Source organism: Saimiri boliviensis, chromosome 1 (assembly GCF_048565385.1).
Source record: "Saimiri boliviensis isolate mSaiBol1 chromosome 1, mSaiBol1.pri, whole genome shotgun sequence".
NCBI lineage: Eukaryota > Metazoa > Chordata > Mammalia > Primates > Cebidae > Saimiri > Saimiri boliviensis.
In genome coordinates this window covers 280,224,336-280,233,991 of record NC_133449.1, presented here as the reverse complement: position 1 = coordinate 280,233,991, position 9,656 = coordinate 280,224,336, and the positions used below count along the sequence as shown (strand labels likewise).

Genomic DNA, 9,656 nt, shown 5'->3' with positions numbered 1-9,656 from the left:
ACTTTTAAGCAGAAATAATTTCAGTTGAAAATGTTCAGAAATGTTAACTGCCTCCAGTAGAGTTCTTTTGATCAAAACCTGAAGTGCCTGAAGTCCTCAGCAGTTATTTTGGCTGTCCTGGTGCCACAGAGCTCACACGGTGACACTGTAGACCCCTGTCATATACTCCTGTCTGTTGCCGTAAACATTTCACTTGCAGTGGAAGAAGGTAATTAAAATATTTCTACAGTGAGGATATAGGTGCTTACAGAAGAGGCCTGAGGTACACAAATGAAGGATGTAAACTAAATTTGTCTGCTGTGCTGCAGCAAAAGAGACAGCAAAAGAGACAGTTTACAATCGTGTTTTTAGTTTAGACGTGTTATGTATGATCAGAAACAGCAACAGCCATTTCCTTTGTACAAACCTTATCACTTATGAATCATGACAGTACCATAGCTGCATTAATTTGAAGGATTCTATAGATAACAGTATCACAAAACTACTTAATTTTTTTCTCATACCCCAAAGAAACAGAAGTAAACAAACTAGTATTTTCTGTATTTTCATATAAAAATTATATGGTGATGCAGAAGGGGGAAAGCATATTCAGACAGCAATTTATTTTAAAAGCTATCATAATTGAAAAGTGATAATTGATGAACAGAGTGAAAAGATGGATAGATAAAACAAATGTTGAACAAAATGAATGCAGATATCTAGATGTCAAGTAAACAGATGTTTGCTGTAAAACTACATTATATTTTTGGTATTTTTGAAAATTGTCATAGTAAAATGTTGCAAAGTATAGGTTGAAATAGTTTATTACAGTTTTAAGATATATATGTATGTATATATATTTTATATATATATACCCGTGTGTGTGTGTATAAAATAAGCAATGTTTCATGATACCAAGAAATACCAAGCAATATTTCACAATAGCCAATTATATTTTGAAAACAGAAAACAAACTTTCATTGCCAGTATGCTCTCTGTATGTCCCTAGGTTTCTGAACATCGAACTTCTTTATGTGTTTGTCTAAGACACTAGCTCTTTGCTCTCTGTAGTGCTAACCAACTCTGCTCATCAAAGGAAATGCCGTGAGGAGTTACTGATCCATTTATTTTAATGAACTTCCAAGTTGATGACTGCATTTCATCCTAATCTATTAAGTACTAAATCCAGTGATGATCAAATACAAAACTTGTTTCCTTAGATTATAAACTGGTGACTAGATTTAATGATGACCACGGACTGCCTTTGCATTTTGCTTCTACGTTTCACTCTTTTGTGATGGTATATGTATTCTAAAGGATATCAGCATAGGATTTTCAATAAATTCTAGACATCATAATTTATCAAAATGATGAAGCAAATGTTTGGGAGATGGATTGGGGTTCCATTAACAGGTAATACATGAACATTACTAAGATTATATTCTCCTGAGCACTGAAATATTGATTAGTGATGTTCTGGAAGCTTAGAACTCTGAACAGCCTCTTGCTTTAGACAAATTTGATACTTTTATTAACACAAAACAATGATTTACAAATAAAAACTGTACCAAAATTTTTAGAAAAAGATGAGAAATTCTCCTGCCAGTCTACCAACATTCTTCGATTACCAGTATATGCCACTGGGCCCAGCATAGTAAGTGATTTATTCATATCAATTGCTACTGGTCCAACTAATACTATCATCATCACTCTTTTCTATAGTCCTTTATTATTATTATTTTTTATTTGAATTTGAGACATGCTTGTATCACGTGTTTGTCCTAATGCTTTCCCTTTTCTTGTCTCCCACGTTTTTTCTAAAAGTTTGGTTAATAGAATCCTAAAAGCCTGCAGACATTGGGATAGGGAAGGCGATAGGTCTCCCTCACAGCTCAGATCTGTGACTAGGAACGAGGCCTGTTTCATTCTCTAAGCCTCATTTTTCTGATCCATGATATTAAGATCATAGTATCATTCTACTTTTCAGGCTTATTGTGAATTATCCAATGAAATCATAGATATTAAACACTTTCATAACACCTGTAAAATAGAAAGTCATCAAAAATGATGATCATTAAATAATAAAAGTAAACTAAAATAGACAATGATCATTATCATTAATACTAGCTTTTAGTATTTAGTATTAGTGGGTATTTAAAATTAGCTGTTGTTTATTTTAAAAGTAACCACTGTAAGTATCATTTTGAATTTGTGGTGGTGTAACTCTATAAGAATTCAGATGAGTTAATAAAAACGATATTTCCATAGCTGAAGAAAAGACTGGGAAACTTAATCGATTTGTACAGAGAATTGTAAGAATAATAGTTACTACAGTTAATAAGGTTTCACATTCGTAATCCCAGTTTCTTCAGAGGCTGAGGCAGGAGAACCCCTTGAACCCAGTAGGCGGAGGTTTCTGTAAGCTGAGATTGCACCACTGCACTCCAGTCTGGGTGACAAAGCGAGATCTGTCTCAAAAACAAAAAATTAAAATTACAAATACTTCTGTATTTCTACAAATATAAAATTGAATGTGAGTGGAATAAAGAACAGCATAATAAAGTAAGGACAGTGTAGACTAACATTTAATGTCCTAAACAGAGGAATATTTTTAAACAAAATGTCCCTGGAGATGGGACAAATAAACGCTAGTGTCTGTCTTTTAAGAAGACTCACTTAAGGATTGAGTCTTTTAAACACACATCATCTCACATGTTTGCAATTAGTTTGCAATGATGTATTTATGCACAGTAGTAGCAGGCAGTAAAATGCACTCAAATTTTATAAAATATGATTTGTCACAGCATCAAAATTTATAACACATTTATTCATATTGGATTATTCTTGAGGATTTTTTAATGATTAATGATAGGTTGCTGTATCATGAACCAAAATGAAATAAATGTCTGTAAAATATTTTGAACACAAATATATGCATTAAAATAAATCATGTTTTTTTAAAGGTAGTATATGTTGAATACTAAAAAATTATAATTTTATTCTCAAATGTTAGCAAAGAAATATTAAAAAAACAAAATGAGGCTTTTTTCCCATTATTAGAATCTATATGAATTCTATTTATAGGAAATAAAATTAACATTTTATGTAAAAATTCCATAGTATATATGAGTTCCAATTAATAGGAATTAAATTATTACATCACACTTTCTATGCGATAGTAAAAGTTTACATCATAAACACATGCATAATAAAAGCTGACGTCTTGAATTAAGTGAAATACATTGTAAAATGAGAAAAACAACATTGAAAATACTTTTATTTGAAGAACATTAATTTGGAATAAATGTTTTATCTTATACAGGTGGTACTGCCTGTCATCGACCCTTCATCTCTCCTTCCCCTCATTCATTTAATCACTCATGCCACAAGCACATACTGAGGACTTACTTCAGCTTTGCTTTATGTCCTGCCTGCCTGAATAAACCCAGCCTTCATTTCTAGTTTTTGATCGTTTCTGTTTTTCTGAAAATATTATCCACTGCACCATTCTTTCAAAAATTTCATCATAAGGCACTGTGATGTTATAATACATTGTCTTAAGAGATTCCCCAATGTTTAATATATCCTGTATTTCCTCAATGAAAGAAAAACTGATCCCATTTCAACATTCTTTGAATAAACAAGAACATATTAAATTGTACAGTTTTTATTTTGAAATTTTACACATTTGCTCCTAATAAAGATTAAGCTGACTTATCATTTGTTGCATTAATTGGATTGACATTTGATCATGTAGTTATTCAAGATTATTAAATAAAATGGAAAACATTTTATTTTTTTAGTCTGCACTCTGTAATTGTGTATAATAATATGATGTGATAGTTAATACTGTCAACTTGATTAGATTTAAAGCTGTCAAGTATTGGTCCTGGGTGTGCCTGTGAGAGTGTTACCAAATAAGATTAACATTTGAGTCAGTGGGCTGGGAAAGGCAGACCCACCCTTAATCTGGGTGGGCACCATGTAATCAGTTGCCGGTGGGGCTAGAATATAAAGCAGAGAGAGGAAGGTGGAAGGATCTGGCTTTCATCTTGCTCCTGTGCTGGATGCATCATGCCCTCGAACCTCAGACTCCAGGTTCTTCAGTTTTGGGCATGAACTGGCTCTTCTTGCTCCTCAGCTTGCAGACAGGCTATTGTGGGACGTCGTGTTCATGTAAGCAAATACGTAAGAAACTCCCCTTCATGTATATACGCATCCTATTAGTTCTGTCTCTCTAGAGAACCCTGACTAATAAATATGATTTGATACATACGTAAAGATTTCAGCTCCGGCCTCTACAGGTCTTAGGCCCTGATGATACTTCTAAGGTTACTATTTCACTTTCAGATTTTTTCCCATGGATAATGGCCTCCATTCATTGTCTAGGAAAATTTACATTTTCTTAAATGGTTTTCCATTTTATCTATATTTTAATAACATTTATATAAAATATTACTATTTATTGTTATTTTTGAAATCTACAAACTTGTATTTATGTTGGCAATCTGCTTTTTTTATACAGGATTTCACTCTGTCACTCAGGCTGAGTGCAGTGGCGCAATCTGGGCTCACTGTAACCTCTGCCTCTGAGACTAAAGCTACCCTTGATCTTCCTGAGTAGCTGAGACCACAGGCACATGTCGCCATGCCCAGCTAATCGTTTGCATTTTTGGTAAAGATGGAGTTTCACCACATTTCCAAGGCGGGTCTTGAACACCTGAACTTCAGCTAACCGCACACCTTGGCCTCTGAAAGTTCTAGGATTACAGGCATGAGCCACCACACCCAGCCACAGTGTACACTTTTATGTTTCAGATTTCTCTTTTTTTATTGGACAAAAATGTTTAAATATTATGCTTTTAAAAATAACATTATTAATTTGTTCTTACTATTAATTTTCCTATATTTATTTTATAATTAGTGTTTTCTAAGTGTGTACTGAATCTTCTGGGATTATTTAACTCTTTTTCTTGCTTAGAACTATCTTATTTCAGATAGGAGTATAGCGGATTTCAGTCTAATTTGTTTTCTCTTCATTTTATAAATTTACTTTATAGAGCTCAACAATTAAAAAATATAAAAATACATACTTATATAAAAAATCCATACATATGTTAATAGTGTCTACATATAATGCTGTGTTTTGTGAAAAAACAAAAGAAAATAGAGTCTATACAACCCTAAGAAACAGAAAAGAAGACTTGCTTTACCAGATATCAAGACTTGTTTAAACATTATAAAAATTAAAACAATGTGATATTTATTCCAAGAGAAACAAATACACCACAATACTTAAAGAGTCCAGAAATGGATTTATGTATAATACACCCATATATAAATAAATCAAAAGGATGGCATTTCAAAACAGGGAAAAGTGGACTTTGTGTAAATAAGTCATATTTTAACAGCTAGCTAGATATAGGGAGAAAAAAAGGAAATTAAATTTATCTTATCTAATTTATATACATAAATACACACATAAATTATTCCAAGTACATTGAAAGGCAAAATAAATAAGGTTTTGGAAATAGTATGGAAGACTGTGTGACTTTGGTAGGAAAATATTTTGTAATGAGATATAAACACCAAATACAGAGAAAATAATTAGACTATATTATAAATAAGAACTTAAATTTTCAGAACATACAGAGGAATAGAACTGGATTCCTTCAAATATCAACACAGCGTGTGTATCAAGAGTCTGTAATGAATATCTAAAGTCAATAATAAAATGAAGACTAACTGTGTATCTGGGCCAAAGACTCAAATAGGCACCTCACAAAAAGGGATTGTTAAATATAGACCTTGAAGAATAGAACATTTTTCAATCTGGCCTTCCTGTGACCTTAATCCCCATACTTTTTCCTCACCATTCCACTTGTTAAAGCCAAAATTGCCTACACAATATGTCCAAATTTTTTATGAGAATAGCATTATCCTGATAACAAAGCTAGACAAGGACATTATCAGAAATACATAGAAAAAAATCCCTGATAAACGCAGATACAAATATCCTCAACAAGATAATTCAATGGCGCACTGAAAGGATCAGACACCATGACTGAGTGGGGTTTATACGAGGGATGCAAGGATGACGTAACAGGAAACCTGCAAACGTGAGACACCACAAAACAGAAAGAAGAGAAACGATTCACTTCCCAGTCATCATCTCCATAGAGAATCTCTTTTCTCTCATCTCTCAATTCAGTTTTATCTCCACTGTTTATTAGAAATTCTAAAAAGCGTGTGGCATGACAATGACAACGTTACTTATTTCTCAGTAGTACAGCTTTTTCTTAATTTTTATGTTTTTGTTTTTTTTTTTTTTTTTTTTGGTTTTTCAATGGGGATTCTGTAAGGGGGAATTTGATCATTGATTTTGTATAACTAGCTTATGCAGAAAACAGTTACTTAGTCATTCAATAAATATTTATCCGGCAACCACTGTGTGCTGATAAAATAAGTAGAAATGCCTTGAGGAAAAGCTAAATGACTAGAGAAAACTCCTAAGCAGCTTTGCATATTCACAACATATTGTACTTACCAGGCTTCCCTGTCTCTTTTTATTTTATCTTCTGCCACGCAGGAAGATGTTCCTTTGGCTCTTATTTTATTTCCCAAATGAAAAATATAAAAGATGTATCTGCTTTTCTACTATGTGATATTCCTGAAGAATATATGTCTTAATAGGGCCCTGGATCATATCGGAACTGAAATAGCAGTGTGCTTATATATGGGGCGACATTGAATTTTAAAGTCTGGTTGACCCTCAACCAAAAAAAAAAAAAAAAAAAAAAGGAAAAGATAGACTTGGTACATAACATACTATAAAGTTCCATGCTTCTCTGGTGGCAACCGTTACTGGCATGTATACGTGGTTGAAGTTGACGGATTACATCTTGTTTAAGCAGTTGCAAAGAGTGACTTGCCTACAAGATTTTTTAAAATGTCAAGAAAAATATATATAGCTTCAAATATCTAAAAGGGGAATATTATGTATCCCATATTTTCTCTACCCTTCCCTTGACCCACTATTCTTGTTTCTCCAAACTGTAAACAAAGATCAGATTCCTTAATAAATTATTATCTCCAGGGGAGATACCACGATCACAAAGGTCGTTTTCCCAGGGTGAGGCTTATCCATTGCACTCTGTATGTGTTGACCCCTGTGATTTCCCCAAATGTGGGAAACTCGACTGCATAATTTGTGTTAGTGGGGGACTGCATTCACACTTTCCCCTGGTTTAAATTTTAAAAATAAGCAAATAAAAAATAAAAAATAAATTATTATCTCCAAAGGCCTCTGCCTCAGGATTTGCTTTACGGATGATCCAAGCTACAATTCCCAATATTAGAGTAAGAAAATTAAATTATTCAAATCTAAATAGGTGGGGATTTTCTGAAACAGTAACCTACTGGAGTCATTATGATGAAATACTGCTTTGGGTATATAATTCTTAACTTGACTGTTTCCTGAGGTTAATCTCCCCATTCAGATGCACTAAACTAATTTTATTTAAAGCTTCTTTTTCTTTTATATTCACTGCAAATATTGAGCTAACTTAATATTCAAAGATTGAGCAGTGATTTCGACAGATTAGAATGGGTCTGTTATATTTTTAGTGAAGCATATTCGAGACACTTTAAATAGTCAATGTTGCCTCCCTTCGCTAAGAGTTTGTAGCAGCCTCTAATAAAGCATATTAAATTATATAAAGTACATTGTTAAATAGTGTCACTTGGGTGCAAATTAATAAGAGCACAATTAACACATATGAGCCTGCAAAGTAAAAATATTCCATTGAAGAGTTAACATTATAATCTCTTAATTCAGAAGATAATCTAATGTGAAAAGGAGTTAGGAAAATTTCTAAACATTTTGAGATTAAAGCAGTGTTTTTCTAGATCAACATGGAGATATTATGTCATAACCATATGTGAAATTAAAACATTTTTAAAACTGTGATGAATTTAACTGAATAAAGATATTTAAACATGTCATCGGTAACCTGAATTTTTATTTGAATTTATTATTAACAATATGACATGATAAGATTGATTCTCAGGAAGTCCTATCACCAGGGGAAGGGGAATAGTATCACATTGAAGGAACACCCCTTTGGACACAGGGATCTGATTAGCAGCCACCGGGCCCCAGATTTTCCCTCTGAATTTTCCCGACCGAAATGAGAGGGAACCAGGAAAACAATTCTGGTAATATGACAAAACAAGATTCTTCAAAAAGCAAACAAAAACGTAATGTTGAGGAAAGGGCATCCTGTTATACAAATGCTGCTGGGATAATTGGCAAGTCGCATGTAGAAGAATGCAACTGGATCCTCGTGTCTCACATTATACAATAATCAATTCAAGAAGAATCAAAGACTTAAATCTAAGACCTGAAACCATAAGAACTCTAGAAGACAATGTTGGAAAAACCAGTCTATACTTTGGCTTAGGCAAGACTTCATGACCAAGAACCGAAAAGCAGAAGCAACAAAAACAAAGACAAGTAGATGGGACTTAATTAAAGTAAAAAGCTTCTGCACAGTAAAAGAAATAATCAGCAGCATAAACAGACAACACACAGAACGGGAAGGAATATTTTCAAAATACGCATCTGACGCGGAACTGATATCCGGAAGCTACAAGGAACTCAAACAAATTAGCAAGAAAAGAAAACATTTTCTTTAAAAAGGGGGCTAAAGACATAAGTAGACAGTTCTGAAAAGAAGATATACAAATGGCCAGCGGCATATGGAAAAATGATCAACTTCACTAATGATCAGGGAAATGCAAATCAAAACCACAAAGTGAGACCACCTTACTCCTGCAAGAATGGCCATAATTAAATATATATATATATATATATATATATATATATATATATATATATATTCATACATACATACATACACACACACAGTGGTGGGGATGTGGTGAAAAGGGAACACATACATACATACATACACACACACTGCTGGTGAGGATGTAAACTTGTGTAACCACTATGGAAAACAGTGTGGAGATTCCCTAAGGAACTAAAAGTAGATTTAACATTTGATCCAGCAATTCCATTACTGGATATTTACCCAGGGGAAAAGATACTTCCTGGCACCTGTTTATAGTGGCACAATTTGCAATTGCAAAAATATGGAACAAGCCCAAATGTCCATCAATCAATGAGTGGATAATGGAAATGTGATGTGTGTGTGTGTGTGTGTGTGTGTGTGTATATATATATATATATGTGTGTGTGTGTGTGTGTGTGTGTGTGTGTATGCATACCAATATATATCACATATAGACATATAGATATACATACCATGAAATACTACTCAGCCATAAAAAGGAATAAAATCATGGTTTCATTCAAAGCAACCTGGATGGAGTTGGAGATCATTATTCTAAGTGAAGTACCTCAGGAATAGAAAACCAAACATTGTATGTTCTCACTTATAAGTGGGAGCTAAGCTATGAGGAAGCAAATGCATGAGACTCTAGTGACTTGGGAGGGAGGGCAGAAGGGTAGGTGAGGGATACAAGAGTGCACATTAGGCCAGATGCTGTGGTTCATGTCTATAATCCCAGCACTTTGGGAGACTGAGGTGGGTAGATCACAAGGTCAGGAGTTCAAGACAAGCCTGACAAGTATAGTGAAATGCCATCTCTAC

General features: G+C 33.5%; 1 non-coding gene across 1 annotated transcript; it reads left to right on the top strand.

The window, feature by feature from the left end:
* The first annotated feature begins 7,061 nt into the window (after nt 1–7,061).
* LOC120365944 (U1 spliceosomal RNA) lies at nt 7,062–7,224 on the top strand. Its single transcript, XR_005580762.2, has one exon. It is a non-coding gene; the product is annotated as a U1 spliceosomal RNA (small nuclear RNA).
* The last annotated feature ends 2,432 nt before the right edge of the window (nt 7,225–9,656 follow it).